This window comes from Ambystoma mexicanum, chromosome 10 (assembly GCF_040938575.1).
Source record: "Ambystoma mexicanum isolate Mex_15411 chromosome 10, UKY_AmexF1_1, whole genome shotgun sequence".
In the NCBI taxonomy this organism is placed as follows: Eukaryota; Metazoa; Chordata; class Amphibia; order Caudata; family Ambystomatidae; genus Ambystoma; species Ambystoma mexicanum.
This window is the reverse complement of record NC_090932.1, coordinates 1366152405-1366172358: the sequence shown is the minus strand read 5'-3', so window position 1 is coordinate 1366172358 and position 19954 is coordinate 1366152405. Positions and strand designations below refer to the sequence as shown.

Below are 19954 nucleotides of genomic sequence, written 5' to 3'. Positions count from 1 at the left end.
GCAAGTAACTACCAATGTACTAGTGTATAACAGACCATTGCAATTGGCAGAAGATAGCCCTACACTGGATGGGCAGGCAACCTGGTGTGTCAGCCGGATGCTCAAGGGCCTGAAAGGCACTCAACAGTACTGCACATAAATTAAACCACATGGCAGGCAACAACAGGTGTATTTCTGCAAACCATCAATACAGAGATTGTATGAATGGGTGGTTGATAATACCATCAATGTTTTCTCTTAGAATTTCGACAATGAGGTGAATTGTGTGTTTGTGATCTTGTAACCTTTTCCTTGTTTAGGAACAGATGCAATCATAAAACAGCATGGCATGCTATCAAAACATATCACCATGCATGCCCCCTCCTACATGGCAAACAAAGTCACCACATCTGTCCCTTAGCACATCACCAGAAGCCAGGACCTGGCCAGACTAGAGCAGAAGGCTTGAAAACAAGAAAAAAGCTGTAAACATTCCTTGTCAATGTATGTTCCAAAACCATGGAACTCAATATTCATCAACATCAGGCTTTCTCCCACCCTTTCAGAAAATAAATCAAGACCATACTCTTTAAGGAGATCCTTCTTCTCATCCCATATGATATGCCCCACAGAACCTACCCAGCCCAGTATCCCTCCGGACGACCACCCTTTACAGGGCACCCCTTTGTTGCACCGCCACACCTTCTTCCGGGATTATTACATGTTCCCCACTAGGCGCACATGTCTGTTTCATCATGATACCCTAAATGGTACGCCATTAATATGTGACTAATATATGCCCGTAACCTCTAACAATGTACCACACTTTATTGGATCCCACAGCTAGGTCTGCTTGCAGTAAAAAACCCCAAATGAATAAAATAAAATAATAAATTGTGAAAATGTATGGGCATCTGACTCTACTATTTGCATTCTTCCCATTTCTTTGATACATTTTCCCAACTTGTGTGAGGCATTCATCTTTGCTGCTGCTGGAGAGGGTCCATGTGTAGCCAACCAAACCAAACGATTTTAATGCTAGGTAGAAGAGCTAGTGCAAGAAGGAAGATGTCCCGAGAGACAAATACAAAAATCAAGAGGACAATAACATGCGCACAATGTACATATATATTTAATTGCTCTAGTTTGTAGTTGTACAATGAAGAGAGTAAGATCAGAGCATGGGTTTTTTGTTATCAGGCCTACCCTAGGAACGTGGTTAAAAGGGCTTACTTAAAAGTACATGCAATGAGCAGAGACAGCTGAAATGCTCCAGGAACCAGCCACTAACACACAAAAGGAAAAATGAAGATATCAGCTGCATATTGGCTTTTGAAAGAGCTGCCAAAAATGTGAAAAAGATTCTACGCAAACATTGACACACCTTGATGTTGGACAAGAATATTGCACCCTTAATGGGCAAAGGAGCAAACATTGGTTATCGTAGATCCATATCAATTAGAGATATGCTCATGTCCAGCTACATGAGATGTGAGATTAGAACATATGTCAGCAAATGGTTGGAGGCATCTGGAATGCGTTTACACAAATGCACGAAATGCACTTCTTATACCCATCCTGTTTTGGGACATAAAGTGAGGATAGGCTCGAAAATAACCTGTAACACCCAATTTGTGGTATGTGCTCTTATATGCCCATGTATGAATTGGTATATTGGCAGCACGATCTCCAAATTAAAGATTTGTATTCTTCAACACATCAGAGCAATCAGAAATAATGACCAGTCATACCCATGGCAAAACACCATCATGACAAACATAAAGGGAAAGTAGAGGATTGAACCAAATGCATTATAGACTTTGAGACATAATATTCAAAAGGTCATAACATTGATGAAGAGGTGTATACCTTCTTAGGAACATCATTTCCACTAGCTTGAATGATTCCCTCAAGGTTTTGGTTTTCTTTACAGTGGATGATAAGTATATTCGTCCAATGGCATTTTCTTTTCCCCCATTTATGGTATATATTCTTGTTCTTTTTCTCCTTTTTCTGGCTCTTTTCCCTTTTATTTTCTTGTGTGTTTCTTTCTTTCCCCTTACTTTTCTATGGGGTATATACTATTTTGCTTTTCATACGTTTTTATTGTATAATCTTTCTTTTCTTTAATTCTACCATAAATAAATACATATGTTTTCTGTCTGGGGTTTCTATAGAACTCATATTGTTATGAGCACTGTCTGATATGTCTTCTCTTGTGTACATTTCAACACATTGTTCCCCATTTGGTGTACCTGATTAAGTGCTTTATTAGAAGTGTACTTGAATCAGGATCCATTAACATACACACATCTGGTATAAAAAAAAAAAGCGCTATGGCCAGTAGAAAGAATGGCCCCATAACCTTCGAGAGGACACAACAATGTCATGTGACCATAAGCAAGCCGGTAAAAAGATGTTTTAATAAGTAATATCTGTTTATGATGTCCATGGTACCATAGCGTCTTGATGTGAAACTGCATTTTTTTAGGCATTAATGCCAGGCACCAAAGTATGTTGGGGAAATGTCGATATGTGTAGATCACATGCACATTTGCACATTTAGTTCTTGGCATCCAGCCTTACACTACAGGTGTTTGCAGGCATTTTTGCACAGCACATAGTCACTTTAAAAAACTCGGTTAGGAGAAGTGTTTTGTTGAGTTTTGGCCAGCGATACATTATCCAACTATATATTGCGTCTTTTTTTCTCATTAGAACATTTATGAACAAATAGTGATGATCATTGTATCGCCACTTAAACAAGTGAGATTGAGATTGTTTTAGGCATTTATGCCGGCCACTTAGACACTTTGGATTGCAGTTTACTTGCTCATTTGAAAACCTAGCGACTTTGTTCACACTCTGATGCTAAACGTGTTTACATGCAACTTTACACAGTATATAGTCACTTTATTACAATTTGTATTTGTAGCAATATTTTTGAATTTATCTTCACTTGTCAATTAGGGGGAACTATGTGGAATGTTTTAACTATCCGTGCCCTTGAGAGGTATTCATTTCTCGTATATTGCTCCATTACGGCCACATATCGCAAGAAACAACATGAAGGACAATTGGTGCAAACTTGAAAAAAGGACAGGTGTGCTCAAACCATAGAGTTGTATTATGTATATATGACTAGCCCAAAACAGCAAAACATCTGTGTGATCAAGCCACCAGCAGGTGGCAAAATGCATTATGTGCAGCCTTATCTGCTTTTTTTACTCTTTTCATTGAATAAAACTGTAATTTTACTCTCCACATGAATTTTGGCCTTTATAAATTGGAGCATGATTGCGGTCCAGGACATTCTTCCGTGTCTGTACTTTTGAATTAAAAAAATATATATTTTCATATTTTTACATTTTTAAAGTGCTCACACAGCCCGTGGGCATTGAGGCGCTGTTACAGGAATTGTTTTTTTTTTTTAGTTGCATAATTCTTTTTGTTTTAGTTGCGTATTTATAAAGTGCTTAAATACCCAGAGGTTTCTAAGCGCGACCCGGGGATTGAACCTGTGTTGCTTCGTGTAGTCTTGCTTCCAAGGCAAATATATACATATATATATATATATATGTTCACAGTACTGCCATTGCATGCAAAAGATTCATGCTGCACTCTCCACAGTAGTTTTAAGGCAAAAACAATCCCAGTTGGAAAAAATGCTGCCGGGTCCACACCTTGTACGCCAAAAATTACCTTCCTTTATTTAAAATACAGGGAAAATCGTAGAGTATACAAACATGGAAATCCTTAAAAAAGTTCCAAAAAGACCAAAATACACGGGTCCTCCCAAGTGTAGCAATCAGTTTGCTGAGACGTTCACGCATTCCGCGGCCAACTCGCCCCTTGATCACAACGGTTTGCCTCATTGTCAAACAACCATTTAAAAGTCATGAAAGAAAGGCAGGCAGGGAAAATGTAGGTGTAAACACAATAAAAGGACTAGTTCTGATGCTGAAAACCCAGAATTTCATTTCAGCCATGTTGGCCTAGTATGTTGGATGATTGCCAATTATGATGTTTGTGATTTAGTTCCAGACATATGCATAACATACAATGTATTAGCTGTTTGTCTAACAGAAATCTGGCTCCGAGTGTCATTCTACTATGCTCATAATCGCATGTTTGCCAATAATGCATTAATTACATAGTGTGTATCACGTTTAGGTACCTCTTAATTTTGATATTGCCATTCTCATTTGGCTGATAATATGTCATATGCTTAATAGCTGTTTATACAGCAGTATCTGGGCAGATGCCCATGAAATGCTTTCCATCTTACAGTAATTTAGAAATCTACTTTTAAAACTAAAGTGCTTAGTGCATTAGCAGCATGTTCTCTATACATTCAATAAAAAGAACTTTGTTAAAGGGACGAAATGGTTCCAAGTAAAACCAAAAAACCCCTGAAATTCAGTAGTTATGGTAAACTAAGCAACCATAACTCGTGCCCCCACCCTGCATTGCTGAGACTAACACCCAGGACATCAAAGATGACATCACAAATGACATTGATGACATCACTGATGACATCACATGTGCATGTACTTTTCATGAAAAGTCTGTACAAGGGATTCTTATTATAATGTTGACAAAAAAAGTGTCAAGGATCATTGGAATATATGTCATGAGCTATGTAGTGCATTAAGCAATGCATTGATATAAATAGCATTCTATTATGAAGTTCTTTACAGTATAATACTCTACTCATGTATAAACATAAGCATTGTGTGCAGCATACATGATGGAGGTGCAATATTCATAATCTCCCCATGTTGAATAGTGAAATGATAAATGCTTTCTTATTAGAGTTTTGTGTACTGTGCAACATGTAATAAGTAGCTAATGAAACACACTTCCTATATAATTTCATTATTACATACAAAACACAAAGACACAACAACACATACAAATGTGAGTATATACAGGGAAAGTGAAGTATGCAAAAAAGCTGCAGTAGAACCAGAAAGCGTTCATAACCTACCTGATTATCTTTATGCACAGAAATGATTGTTCTGCTTCAAACCTAAACTTCCCCATGAATAACTATCACATGATGTGACTGCACCCTAAAGATAGTAATGCAAATACAAATATGAACATATCCAGAGAAAGTACAGTAATAAAAAAAACAGCAGAACAATAAGAAAGTGTTGATAGCCTTACTGATTGTCTTCATACACAGAAAGCATTGCTAACTTTCAAGTGTGCATTTTACCAATGTATATGTTTCATATGCTGTGAGTGAACCCAAAATGAATTACTGTAAGAACATATTTGAAGTATAAGTCTACAAATGTAGTACTTTTTGATTTTGTGTTCCTAAGTATTACTGGCTAAGATATATCACTAAAGGAAAAAAGAAGGAGCCAGACATGTGATGTCATCAGTGATGTCATCAATGACATCTGTGATGTCATCTTTGATGTCCTGGGTGTTAGTCTTAGCAATGCACGGTGGTGGCGTGAGTTATGGTTGCCTAGCTTACCATAACTACTGAATTTCAGGGGTTTTCCGGTTTTACTTGGAACCATAACGTCCCTTTAACAAAGTTTTTTACTGAATTTCATAGGTTTTTAGTAGCGCAACTTAACCATAATATCCCTTTAACAAAGCTTTCTTACTGAATTTCATAGGTTTTTAGTAGCGCAACATAACCATAACGTCCCTTTAACAAAGTTTTTTTACTGAATTTCATTGGTTTTTGATAGCGCAACTTAACCATAACCTCCCTTTATAAAAGTTTTGTTTACTGAATATACATATTCATAGTGTGAATTTGATAGATATTTACTAGGATTCCCTTACTTTATATACATGTAACATAGAATATACTGAACCATTTGCTAGTGATTTGATGTCCGCGGACTGTGCGTATGTCCGCGGACGGACGTGGACAACATCAACACTACCCAAAAACTCAAGGGGTATCTTAAATTGTTCTATCATGCCATATAAACACTGAACAAGTTAAAAAAGCAACACATAAACACATTATATGTAATGATAAATAAGAAGTGGAACCTATACATGTAACACATCAAGCGTCCATTTAAATAGCATATGTACTAAAATGGAATATACCAAAACAAAGAAGATATGCCTCCAACATAATTACCTCACAGAAACTGCACAGCAAGAAGCAACAGCAGACCTACACAACAGTAACAACAAAACTTATCAGAAACTAGTAAGTAAAGTTTATTTTTTCTTATATATTTCTAAACTTCCTGTATAAGGTACAGTAAAAGTAATATATTTTTTTTAACACAGAAATGTCCAGTAATTTGGAATGGCTTGAAGAAAATTTCCCACATGAGGAAATGACTGAAGACAGTGATACTAATGGTAGGCACTTCTCTATATAAGCAAATTAATAATAATTACTTTATGTGTACTTAACATATATATATATTTTTTAACAGACCATACAAACATTGAAAATAATATAGCAAAGAGACATTAGAAAATACTCTGCAGCGCATGGAACAAAAAATGAATATGCTTATGGAAAATGTCAATCTTAAAACATTTGTGGAGGACCACATAAAAGAAAAAAATAAATATCATTGTCCCACATGCACCTGTTCCCCCTCTCCATGTCCCAGTCAACCATCCCCAAACCCTCACCACAAAGAAAAACGTTATGATGAGACTTCCATCCCTTCATCCGCTCCCATCCATCCTCTCCAAACCCCTAATTCCCCTGTATTTGTGTCAGTTTCTGCTTCCCCCTCTCTCTCATGAATTGTAAATCTGTATAAAATAAAACAAATGGTATGTGTGTTTTAATTTAGTCCTTTGTGTCTTTTTTTTTTTTTTAAAAGGCAGTTAGGGTGTCTGCAGACAGCGCGGGTGTCCGTTATGTCCGCAATGAACCAAAATTGGGGTGTCCTGAAGACACTATACCTGTCCATACTGTCCACAAGCAAGATGGAACTGTTCTTAGAACACACTCGGTGTCCGGAATGTCGGCAATTAAACAAAATGGAGGTGTCCTAAGGACACCATACATGTCCGCAAGCAAAATGGAACTGTTCTTAGAACACACTTGGTGTCTGGAATGTCCGCAATTAACCAAAATGGAGGTGTCCTAAGGATACTATACCTGTCCATACTGTCCGCAAGCAAGATCGAACTGTTCTTAGAACACACTTGGTATCTGGAATGTCCACAATTAACCAAAATGGAGTTGTCCTAAGGACACTATACCTGTCTGTACTATCCGCAAGCAAGATGGAACTGTTTTTAGAACACACTCGGTGTCCAGAATGTCCGCAATTAAACAAAATGGAGGTGTCCTAAGGACACTATACATGTTCGTATTGTCCGCAAGCAAGATGTAACTTTTCTTAGAACACACTTGGTGTCTGGAATGTCCACAATTAACCAAAATGGAGCTGTTCTAAGGACACTATACCTGTCCGTAAAACATCTACACACATGCACATCACACCCATAGGTCCTACGAACATTGCGCCTGTATGTAACTTTCTGTAACTGTCTATCTCACGTGTGTCGCATTTTTAATTAGACCCGAACACTGTCCATACAACACCCACGCACATGCGCACAACCGTTCCTGCACATTTGGTGTCCTGCGGACACCCATCCCATTTGCGGACGCGTTTGCAACGTCATCATGCGACTGCACCCACACTGAGCGTGTGTCCTGGTTTGCAGACACTGTCCGGGTACATACATGTAGTACTTTTTTGGATAATCCAAAGTATTTTACATTAAAAATTCACCATTGCACATGTCCCTGACAATGTCCCTGGTGTTCTACATACTTTTTGGAACTTTTTGAGCCTTTTTTGGATGTTTGATCTGTCCGCGGACAGCACCTGCTCCCCTATAAAAGGCACACACCCCAGAGCTCATCTTCATTCTGTTTTCTACTATTGAAGATTGACCTGCTTTTGCTGCCTTTGATGCTCCTGCTGCGATTACTACATCAAACCTGATGGCATCCATGGCTGCAGTACTGCCACCTGGTGCTACTTCTGCCTCAGCACCACCTCCACCCGCTCCACCACCACCACCTCCCCAAGGGCCTGCAGAGGGTAACAGGCATGAGGATGTAGAGGAGGAGGATGAAGAGGATGAGGTAGTGAAAGTCCCTACTACCAGCACTTGCCGTGAGTCTTGGGTGTGGCGGTTGTTTACCACTCTTGGTGGAGTGCCAAAAGCATGTGCAAATAAGGTCAGCTGCAATCAGTGCCACATGGTGCTGAGTCGTGGGAGGTTTGGTTCATACAACTTTGGTACGACATCAATGAAGCGACACCTAAAGTCGTTCCATGGTGGGGCTATTCACAAGGTTGTACCTTGTGATAAACGTAGTAGGTTGAGTTCCTCTACAACATCCTCTGTTTCCACTCCTGTCACCACAAGAGACACTCCTGTGGGACAGCGCATCCCTCCAGCTGCCTCACAGGCCATTCATGATGCTGTTGACCCTTATCTTTCGAGGGTCACAGTATTGTGTATGTACTGTGACGCAGTATTCTGCAGGGGGGAGAACCTTCGGAGTGCTTTCGAGACTGCGGTCAAGGAGCATGAGAAGGTCTGCTACCTACCTAAATAAGGCCCACCCTACCTCTTCCTCTCTCCACTTGTCCTTTCTTATCCCCGTGGTTGATGTCCCTTCTTTACCCTCCTTTCCCCTCCTTTCCTTGTGTGTCGTGTTTAAAAAAACAAAATAAATATAAAACAACAAAAAACAAAATAAAGGCTCTTTTCAGAACCGCCTTTCACAATTTAAAAATTAGAAGTGAAAAATAAAGAGTGCTGGGCCCTGTGCATTATTTAAAAGTCTGTGGACAGTTCGTGGACATTTATTTTTTGGGGTGCTGCCCTATCAAAACCATTGCACTTTTCTCTGGGAGGAAGAGGTGGCTGTGAAAAGAGCCTTTTGGTGGGTTATTTTGTGTTTGAAAAACTTCAAATGGTGAACACCTACTGCAAAATGGATTGCTGTAATTCCAAAAAAGGTTGCAATGCATTTTGTACATTTCTCAGAAAAATCTGATTGCAAGCATAAGTAAGATGGACTCCATCACTGCGAAAAATGTATGTGCTAAAAAACATAATATTTTCATTGTGAAAAGAGGACATGCCATCATCTCTTAAAAAGGCGCAAACAGCCTTATTGACATTGCACCTTGCTTTCTCCATTTGTGAACCAAATGAAGAAGAACGCAGCCACATTTGTCTCTGCGCAATACGAGAAACAATTACTTGGGAATTTGGAAACATGTGCATGACCTTGCCAAGTCCTTCTTTCATTGCAAATTGCAAAGAAATTCCAGACATGTGTCCTAAACTGTTCCCTCCACAAATTATAATTATGTCTGGATGATGCTGTGTCTCCAAAGTAGTACAGAGAGGTACCAGGTCCAGCCACTTCATTCCAGGCACTCCATTCCAGTGCACTTCCACATGAGGGAATCCAAGATGTGCAGCTACTCCACAGCGTTCTGCATGCACCTCCAACCAATGTATCCATGAGTTTCCCAAAATCTAGATAATCTGTTTTCTGAAACGCACAGTCATAGCTATCGGTTCTTCTCTCAGGAAAAATACTTTCTGACAAACTCTCTCCTTACACAACACACCCAGTAAACTTTATAGACCAATACCTTGCTCTACTCATTCTCATTTGCATGCCTCTCCACCCCAAAATCCCTGTATGTAATACGCAGTGTCCGCGGACTACTGCCATGTCCGTGGACACATCGAAAATCTGAGCGTGGTGAATTTAAATTTAAATAGTGTGCCCCATTTCCCCTTTAAGGTTGGCTCTGAAAAGAGCCATTATTTTTGGTTTTATTTGCAGATTGATTGATTGATTGATATTTTATTTCTATCGCGCTCATACACAAGTGTTTCAGAGCGTGACAAGCCAGGGAAAGGTAACAGGGGAGAACAAAAACAACTATCTTACTAGGCCCAGTGACATTGAGAACGTGCAAGTGCAGTGTAGAGGGAGAAGGGGTAGAAGTGTATGGAAGGGGCAACAAAAGGAGAGTGCGGAGCGAGAAGGAAAAAAAATAATAATAAAATAATAAATAAAAAGGCAACAAACAATGGGAGTGCAGCCAGCAAGTGGCAAGTACTGGGTTTATGGCAGCAGGCCGTAAAGGTCTGAAAGTGCAGGAAGAAAAGGGGAGGGCTGTATGAGTACAGATACAGACCCCAGTGCAGGGGGTGGCCCAGAGGGCAGTGCGTGAGGGTGGCAAGATGAGCAGGTAGCTGGACCCAGAGGCAGTGCAGAGGGTGGCCAGGTGCATGGGACAGAGGGAGAGTAGAATCAACAGGGGAGAGGGGAGGAGAAGGCAGAAGCAAAGAGGAAGGTTTTGAGGTGCTTCAGGAACCGGAGATGGTTCTCCTCAGGTTTTAGAGTGGCAGGGAGGCTGTTCCAGAGGGTGGCCCCAGCCGAAGACAGAGATCTACCCCCAGCTCGTTTCTTTGAGAAACAACTGAACCTGAGGGAGTTAGAGGTAGAGGAGCGGAGTGCTTGAGATGGGAGTTATTTGTGGAGGGATAGCTGAAGGTATGTTGGACCCAGGCCCCAGAAAGCCTTGTGGACAATGCAGAGGGCTTTGAATTTAATCCTCGCATCCACTGGGAGCCAATGGAGAGATTTCAGAGCTGGAGAGATACGATCCCAGGGGTTGAGGCCAAGGACAAGTCTCACAGTCCTGTTGTGGATAAGTTGTAAAGGGCAGAGTGTAGTAGCAGGCAGATTAAGAAAGAGGCTGTTGCAATAGTCCAGCTTAGAGAGAACCAGAGCTTGGGAGACAGTGAGCTTCTGGGGGAATGAGAGGAAAGGAAGAATACCTCTGAGGAGGTGCAGTAGGAGGTTTGACTTTTTTGATACATCAGCGATGTGGGCGGAGAAGGAGAGTGTGGAATCAAAGGTGACACCAAGGTTCTTGGCCTCGCAGGTGGGGATAGGAGGAGGGCCAAGGGAGGCCGGCAGAGAGTGATGGGAAAGGAAGGTGATGGTGTGCCAATGAGGAGGATCTCTGTCTTGCTGGCATTAAGACAAAGATTGTTGCTGGCACACCAATCTTGGATGGCAGTTAGGCAATCAGTGATGAGAGAGGTGGAGGATGTGGCCGAGGGCAGCCTGAAAATGAGTTGAGTGTCATCTGCGTAGCACTGGAAGTTTGAGCAGAAAATGGCCATACAGCGGGCGAGAGTTGCCAGGTATTGGATGAAAAGCCAGGGCGAGAGGTTAGACCCCTGGGGAACATCGCAGGTGGAGAGGAAGACAGGTGATAGGAAGGACCCAAGTTGGACCTGGGAGGGTCGATCAGAGAGGAAAGAGGTCAGCCAGGCCAGAGTCTGATTGGTGATGCCCAAGTTATCCCGGAGACGGTTGAGCAGGATGGTATGGTTGACCGTGTCGAAGGCAGAGGAGAGATCAAGTAGGATGAGAACAGAGGGAATGCCAGAGTCAAAGTTGGAAAGCAGATCTTCATGGCTGTTCAGGAGAGCAGTTTCCGTGCTTCTGCCAGATTTGAAGCCAGACTGATGGTCATGGAGAAAGCCAACAGAATCAGAATGAAGGTTTAGCCGAGAGATGGCCAGCTTTTCAAGGAGTTTTCCTAAGAAGGGGGTAGTGGAAATTGGGGGATAGTTGGCCGGACAAGAGGGATATGCTGTGGATTTCTTGAGGAGAGGATGCACAAGGGAGTGCTTAAGAGGGGAGGGGAAGGATCCTGAGGCAAAGGAGTGGTTTCAGAAGTCAGAGCGAGGGTATCAATGTGGTCCTTGAGAGTTTTAGAGGAACAGGGATGAACCTGTTTTGACGAGGCATTCATAGATCGGACTTGTATGGCAACCTCATCAGGGGAGAAGAGAGGAAAGGAAGAGAAGGAGGGTGGGGGGGTGGCTGGAGGATGGTCAGTGAGTACCGACAGAGAGGGGAGAGGAGAGGGCGTGGAGGAGAGTGTGGACAGGATGTCCTGGGTTTTTGAGATAAAGTGTGAGGACAGGGCATTGCAAAGATCCTGAGAAGCAAGGGCAGGGGTAGAGACTGCAGCAGGGTTAGCCAGTTCCTTACAAATTCTAAAGAGTTCGGCCGAGCTGTTAGATGCCGCAGAGACACGGGCTTGAATGTGGACTCTCTTCTTAGTACAGACAGAGAGACGGTATTGCCTTTGGAGAAGGCGACAGGCCAGTTTGTCAGAGGCTGAGCAGGAATCCCTCAATTTTCTCTCAGCCGCCCTACACCTACGTTTAAGTGTAGCTAGGTCGGAGTCATACCAGGAATTGCACTTGGCTTTGGACTTCAGGCGGATCCTCATGACAGGGGCAAGAACATCAATAGTATCAGAAATAGAAGAATAGAGAGAAGACAGGGCGGTGTCAGGGTGTGAGTCAGCCCGAGGAAGAGGGGGTGGGAAGAAGGTGGAAGCAAAAGCCTCGACTGACACACGCTTCATTGGCCGGATGTCCAGGAAGGTAGGTGGCAGTGTTGGGGTAGGCTTGGCTTGGGGGGAAGAGAGAGAGAGATGAGAGGAGAGGAGGTAGTGGTCACTCCAGGAGAGGGGAGTGGTCAGAGGGATGGAGAGGGGGAGGCTAGAGGAGATTAAGACATCAGGTGTGTGCCCTGCAGAGTGAGTCGAGCCAGAGGGGAGCATTGACAGGGAGAGGGAGTCTCAGAGGTCACGGAAGAGTACAGAGGAGGTGCAAGGAGAGTCTAGATGCATATTTAGGTCACAGAGGAGGAGGAGTTGAGTGGTAGAGGCCAGGAGGGAGGAGGAGAGGTCTGCACACTCAGAGAGAAATGAGGTGATTTGAGCAGGAGGCAGGTAGATGGTAAACCACAGTAAGAGAATGGGTAGGCGAGAGAGAAAGCCTACAGACAAGGCATTCAAAAGAGGAGTAGGTCTGAGTGGGAATGATAGAGGCAGGAATTCAGGAAAGATCAGGGCTACCCCGCTCCCCCACCGGACAGGGAGTATCTGGGTGCTGATAGGATCTTGTAGCCATCAGGGAGGAGAGTGTCAAAGCTCGTGACAGAGCTGGGCGTGAACCATGTAAGACCAAGGACATCAAGGTCTAGTTCTTCAAGGAGGTGGCAGATGTCAGAGGAGTGTTTGGTGGCAGAGCGAGAGTTGAGAGTGGCAATATGAAGAAGGTTGCCAGCCTTAAAGACCTTCCAGGGAGGGGTACAGATCGGAGGTATGCCCTGCGGAGGAGGAAGAGCCCTAGGAGGGGCAGAAGAGGAAAAGGAGGAGGAGAAGTGAGAGGGCAAGGTAGTCAAGGGGGAAGGGGAGGGGACAGCAGGAGATGAAAGGAAATTTATGAGGCGAGGGAAGCGCATATCAAAGAGGAGGAGATTGGCCTGAGGGCCTTGGAACATGACAGTAACATAGGTAGACATTAATTTTATTTTCAAATTTCTTTATTGGCATTTATATAAGAGACAGTTGCATCGTAACATTGTGCGATCACATTGGTATAAGTCAGGATTAATCAAGATAGGCCAAATAGAAATTAACAATTAAACAGAAACAACAAAACGTAAACAACATTAACAAGTCTCCGTATGGTCAGTGGCGTAAGCAACGTAGGAAGATCAGGCAACAAATAAGTTCAAGTTATGGACTGCGCAAATGTTCTGTGTCAGATAGCATGTTTCGATAGTGGCAAGTTACTCAAGGGGGTTTATCGTCATTGGGGGGGTTAAGTAAGGCCCAGGTGAGAGTTTTCCAGGCAGAAAGTGCCAAGCTCGTGTCTTCGGGGGATGTGGTGACCCCATCCTCCCAAGCAGAGGTTTCTGCCCCTATCCAGCGCTCCAGTTCGTTACGCCATACCTGGTATCGTGGGCCTCCAGGTCGCTTCCAGGCCATAGCAATGGTCCTTTTGACCAGAATGCATACTAGGTCCATGAGCTTAACTGAGTGTTTGAACTTGGCCAGTCTGGGATACGTTCCGAGAAGGCACTCCTTTGGGGTCCACTCATATCTGGTCATGCCTGCCTCGCTACAGAGGAGTTCCACCTTCGCCCAGAGTTGCCGGACCTGGACACATCCCCAGAACATGTGTAAAAGATTTGCTTCATCTCTGCCGCACCAAGGGCAGTTATGTTGGGGTAGCCCATATATTTTGGCTATTCTAAGTGGTGTCAGGTACGAGCGATATAACATATTAAGCTGAATCAATTTAAATCTAGAGTTTCTAGATACCACGTTGGGAAACGCTAGTGCTCTGCCCCATTCTGCTTCAGACAATTCATGCCCCAAGTCTCCTTCCCATTTGAGTTTGAGATCCTGACTGCGGGGATTGGGCCTATCGATTAGGTGGCTGTATATACGGGACACAGGCCTCCATCCATCTCCCAAACTATATAGGAGTGTTATGAAGGGGTCAGTTTCAGGTTCTTCTGGCCACGCGTCCCATTTGGTCCGAGCAAATTTACGGATCTTTAAGTACCAAAGGAATTGGCCAGCCGGGACGCCATCTACTGACTGCAAGGAGGAGAAATCCCGGAAGGAGCCCTCGTTATATAGATCCCCCCAAGTGTACACTCCCAGCCTTTCCCAGTATCTAATGGAAGCAAGGTCTACAGAGTTCTGACACAGGTCGGCCAGGAGCGGTGTGTCCGGAGTATATCTATGTTTCAAGTGGAGAAGAATTTTAACCCTTTGCCATATCTGACGACCCAGGGTAGCTAAATATGGGATCCCATCCACAAGACATTGAGGGGCCCAGATGAGTTCGTTTAGCCGGATCGGAGCAATTGAGCGTTGTAAAAGCGCTGTTTCGGGGGTGTCATCATCAGCTAGCCATTTAGCCACGAAGCTTAGTTGGGCAGCCAGGTAGTATCGCTCCAGATCAGGGAGCCGAATGCCTCCCTGCTCATAGGGTAGGGTCAGCGTGGATAATGCAAATTTGTGCCTACTAATTCCCCACAGGAAGTCTTTAAGTATCTTCCCCAAAAGGCGAAAGAAGGGTGTCCTAATATAATAAAAAATGTTTTGGAAACCATAAAGAAATCTGGGGAGAACAATCATCTTGATGATGGAAGCCCTGCCCATCATGGATAGGGGGAGGCGAGCCCAAAACTTAATCGACCTGCGCAAGGGAGGCAGCGCCGCTGCCGTGTTGTTGACGTGCATAAGTTCAGGCGTGTGATAAATATTAATGCCCAGATAGCGGAACGTGATGGGGCGCCAACTTATACCCAGCAAGGGGAGGTCATCGACGTGTGTGTTTTGGAGGGCGCCTAACGGAAACAGACAAGACTTATGTCTGCTGAAGTGTATGCCTGATACCTTGGCAAAGTTGCCGAGGACCTCCAGCATGGTCGGGACATTCAACTGCGGGTCCCTCACATAAAGGAGGACATCATCTGCATACAGGGAAATTATGTGGTCCACCCCGTCTAGCCTTATACCAGCATCGAAGAACTGTTTCCTAAAAAAGATGGCGATGGGTTCGAGCCCAAGTATATATAACATAGGGGAGAGCGGGCAGCCCTGCCTCGTGCCCCTTTGTATGTCCCATGCCGTGGAGATGAGCCGGCCAGATTTTACTCGTGCTCGTGGTTTAGTGTAGAGAACTGTGATCCATCTAACGAATCGTTCTCCAAAGCCGAACTCCCGGAGCACCGCAATTAGCCATTCCCAGAAAATAGAATCGAACGCCTTGATGGCGTCCAAAGAGAGCAAGGCATAAGATTCCCCTACATGAGTGGAATGTGATAATACATGTTGTAGCCTACGAAGGTTGGCAGTGGTGTTGCGGCCCGGCACAAAGCCGCTCTGGTCGGGGTGCACCACTCCTCCGATCACCCTGGACAGCCGCTTAGCCAGAATGGTTGTAAGAATTTTGACATCATAATTGAGCATCGCGAGAGGGCGATAGGAGTCACAGTCATCTGCAGGTTTACCTGGCTTGAGGAGCGGAACCACCAAAGTCTCACGCATGCTCCCAGGCAGGATACCCGTCTCGTAGGCCTCTAGGAACACCTCGTGCAGCAGCGGAGTCAATTCCGGCTCGTAGGTTTTGTAAAATTCGGCAGGTAGCCCATCACTGCCCGGGGCCTTACAAGTGGCCAGAGACTTGATGGCATCGGTTATGTCATCTATGGTGATATCAGCATCCAAAGCCTCCTTATGTGACGGCGGGAGTAGGGGCAGGCCAATTTCATCCAAGGTGTTTGAAATTTCCTCAGGGGGCACCACGTCATTATGGGAGTATAGTTGGGCATAAAACTGCCCGAAAGTGTCGTTAATCCCATGTTGGGTCCGATGTAATGTGCCATCAGCATCTCTTAAGGCTGTAGTCGGATGTTTAGGGTGTTCTTTCCTACACAGCCAGGCGAGCAGTCTACCAGGTTTATCAGCGTGGGCGTGTGCTTTATTGGTTCTGGTGATATAATCAAATTTGGCCAGTCTGTCCCAAGCTTCCTTGCAGGTGGCCCTTGTACTGGCAAGCCTGTCTTCCTGCGGTTGGGGGTCCAGGGTGTTGGATTCTAGCTGTTCTATTTCAGTCTCTAGTAATTCAAGTTCAGATCTTAGGCGTTTTCTCATTCCTCCAGCCTTTGCTATGACCTCTCCCCTTACAACCACTTTGAGAGCATCCCAGACTGTGCTTAGGTGGTCAACGCTGTCTTTATTCTCACGAATGTAGTCCTCTAGGGATTCCCTGAGATCTTCCCTGAACTCCGAATCTTTAAGTGCCTCGGTGGGCATCCTCCATGTAGGTATAGGAGGTCTGGGGCCCGTAATGTTCCATTCAATTACCAGAGGGGAGTGATCAGAGATGGTACGGCCCAAATAATTGGAAGAAGCAATCTGGGGAAAGCTTTCTCTGCCAGTAAAGAGGTAGTCAATTCTGGTGTGAAGATTATGTGGCGAGGAGTAGAAGGAATAGCCTCGATCCCCTGGGTGTTGCTCCCGCCAGATGTCTACCAGGTCTAGGCGGTTCAGCATGACATTCATAGCGGTGGTAGCGGTCGACGGGCCCCCCAAGGGAGGAGCAGATCTGTCAAGCACTGAGTCACTGACGCAATTAAAATCGCCTCCCCAGATAAAGAATGTGTCTCTATACAGTGTAATCTTTGTGTACAACATAGCAAGGTGCGCGGGGATATTGTTGTTGGGGAGGTATGAATTGACAATGCATACCTCAGTTTGTTCGATGTGGCCCCAGAGTATCACGTACCTTCCTTCCGGGTCCTGTTCGGCTTTTTTGAGCTGGAAGGGGATGTGAGGGCTGATCCAAGTGAACACCCCTCTTGCGAATTTAGAATAGGCGGACCCGAACCCCTGTCCACCCCAGTATGATTGGAGCGTCGCGGTGGATTCCTTGGTTAAGTGGGTTTCTTGTAATAGGGCCAGCCCTATCTTCTTCCTGTGTAGAAAGGATTTAACTCTGTTGCGGCGTAAGTAGGTACCCAAACCTCTCACATTCCAAGTGGCGATCTTAAGGCGTGTAGACATGATGGTGGCAGAGGAGTTGGAGCGCTGAACTCATGGTGGTCTCAACCGTCTTCAAGCCAGCTTCGTGTGCTGAACAAATGCCCCCTGGGTCGGCCGTCAGCAATGCGCATTGTAATCTTCCTGTTGCCCATGATTGTTGTGTTGATATATTAAACGGAGACTTATGAACAAATTTAACTTCCACTCGAACAGGTGGATCGAATATGAAAGATAACTGTGTGTTGCCCCCAGCAGTCGTTCTGGGAGGACAACGCTCGGGGGCTTCCGCTACCCATAGGCCGATCCGGGCCGTGAGGTGCGGATGTGGTGTTGGCCATAGGCCAGCCATGCTTGGGGTGGGGTGGGTTGTGACAATGTCCATGGGTAGTCCTTATAGCTCCCGTCCTTGAAAGAACCAATTGATCATTACAGCAAAGAGATCTGTTCGTGATCAGCCGTTGGGCGTCAGGGCGTGATCCTCTCCCTCAGCCAAATTATTGTGCTCCATCCACATAGTGGCTGCTGCCGGAGTCTCCATGAAGACAGCTTTGCCTTTGTATAGTATCTTAAGGCGCGAGGGGTACAGGAGCATGTATTTGAGATCCAGCTTCCGCAGTTGGGCTTTGACAGGTATAAATGAGTTCCTGGCACGCTGCACTTGTGGGGTATAATCTGGGTAGATAACGATCTTGGAGTCATTGCGTCTGATCTCGCCTCCGTCCCTCGAGAATTTGAGGATCGTCTCTCTATCGCGAAAGTTTAAAATCTTGGCTATCATCGGGCGTGGGTGTGATCCCGGTGGGGGTCGTTTTTGTAGGGAGCGGTGGGCTCTCTCGACGGAGAATCCCTGTGTAAGCTTGCCAGCTCCCACCTCTTGTATTAATAGGGATTCAATGAATTCCGTGGGGTCGGTACCTTCCATCCCTTCCGGAACGCCAAGGACTCGGATGTTACTGCGGCGGGCCCTTCCCTCTGCTTCCTCAGACCTCGCCTCGAGATGAGCCACTTGTTTCTCAAGTGCGATAACTTTGTGCTTTAAGTCCTTGGCAGTGTCTGTGGTGTCCTGCAGTTTTATTTCCACCGTGTTTATTCTCTCCGCTAGGTTGCGGGCATCTTGGCGGATGAGCTGCATGTCTACCTTAAGTTCATCTATCCTGGTCTCCATGCACGTTTGGAGTGTAGCAATGGCCTGCAGCACTTGGGCGTTGCTGGGGTCGTCAACTGTTGCAGGGGGTTCCGTCTGTGTGGGGATCTCATATTGGCTGGACTGTTTAGGTTTAGCCCCTGAGAACGAGTCCATGATTGTTGCACCCCTGTTTTTGTTTCGTGAGGTAGACATTAGTCCCTCTTAATGTTGTGGAGGCAGATACGAGCCCTTAGACAGTGAGTAACAAGGCGAGCGTTATGCAGTGATGCACAGTGTTAGTCCGTGATGGCACCGGAGAACACAGGGGGGGTGCAATTAAGTATACGCTCCTGCGCAGGGTATTCTCCCGGTTGGGCAATGGAGTGCTCTGCCGCTGTCCTGTAACCCTGCTAGGCCCTGCTGTCTGCGGCACGGGCGAGTTCCTGCTCCCCGGTGTTGGGTTAGGGTCTGCAAGTCTTCCGGTTCATCTGAGCGTGGACCGTTCCCTCTTCAACCGCGCGGTTGCCTGTTCAGGGAGGGAGGAGGGCCCCGTGCAGTACGCTGTAACGACAGCGGCAAGGGTTCGTTTACTCTGCTGCCTCTCTGGCCCACGGAGCCCCACCGCACTCGCGGCTGGCAGTTCACCGACGGGTCTCCCTCGAAATGGCAGCGGTCCGCTTACCCCCTGTGTCTCCTCTGCAGCGGTCCCAGGGCCTCGGATGTAGTTCCGTTCGCTCCCCTGGGTAATGCGGAGGCTCTCCTGTGCGCTCAGGGGCTTCTGGGGGGGAGGGAGATCTAAGGGCGGCCGGTCCTGCGCCTGGTTTCCACTGGGGTCTTTCCGCTCTACTCACAGGGACTCCTTCGACGCGACCTTCTCCCTGCTGCCTCGCTGCCGGCTTAAACTGCTCTTCCGTCAGGCCACGGCGCCGTCCGCCATCTTGTTTCTCCCGGGGGTATCAGTTCGGATGCTGCGTTTTCAGGGACGCCGGCTCCGTTTCTCTTCGTTCCTGCGCCGGGCAGGGCCAGAATCGCTTCCCCCACCGGAGTATGGGCTTGGAACTTGTTCAGGTCAAAATTTTCGATCGAATTAAGGATCTAGGCCAGGATCGAGACGGGAGCTCCTCACAGACACGTCTTTACACCATCGGCGCTGGCCACGCCCCCCTCCATAGGTAGACATTAATGATGACTTTAGAGGAGTCGAAGGAAGCCATGAGAACTTCCCAGCGAGTGCCACCATTAATGGGAAAGGAGGAGATAGGGCAGAGCACAGAGATCATATGAGGAGTCCATAGATCTGGCGAACGAACAACAAAGAGGATGTCGGTAAGGGTCTGTCTGGCGGAAGCATTGGAATAGGTGTCGGTGATAGGAAGACCAGGGTTAGGGGCCAAGA

The 19954-nt window shown here is 45.6% G+C and overlaps 1 protein-coding gene across 2 annotated transcripts in view; it reads left to right on the top strand.

Annotated features, from left to right (window-relative positions):
• The window catches only part of GRK3 (G protein-coupled receptor kinase 3), a 1763027-nt gene that overhangs the window by 1370065 nt on the left and 373008 nt on the right, over positions 1–19954 (top strand). The gene's annotated exons all lie outside the window — the stretch shown is intronic.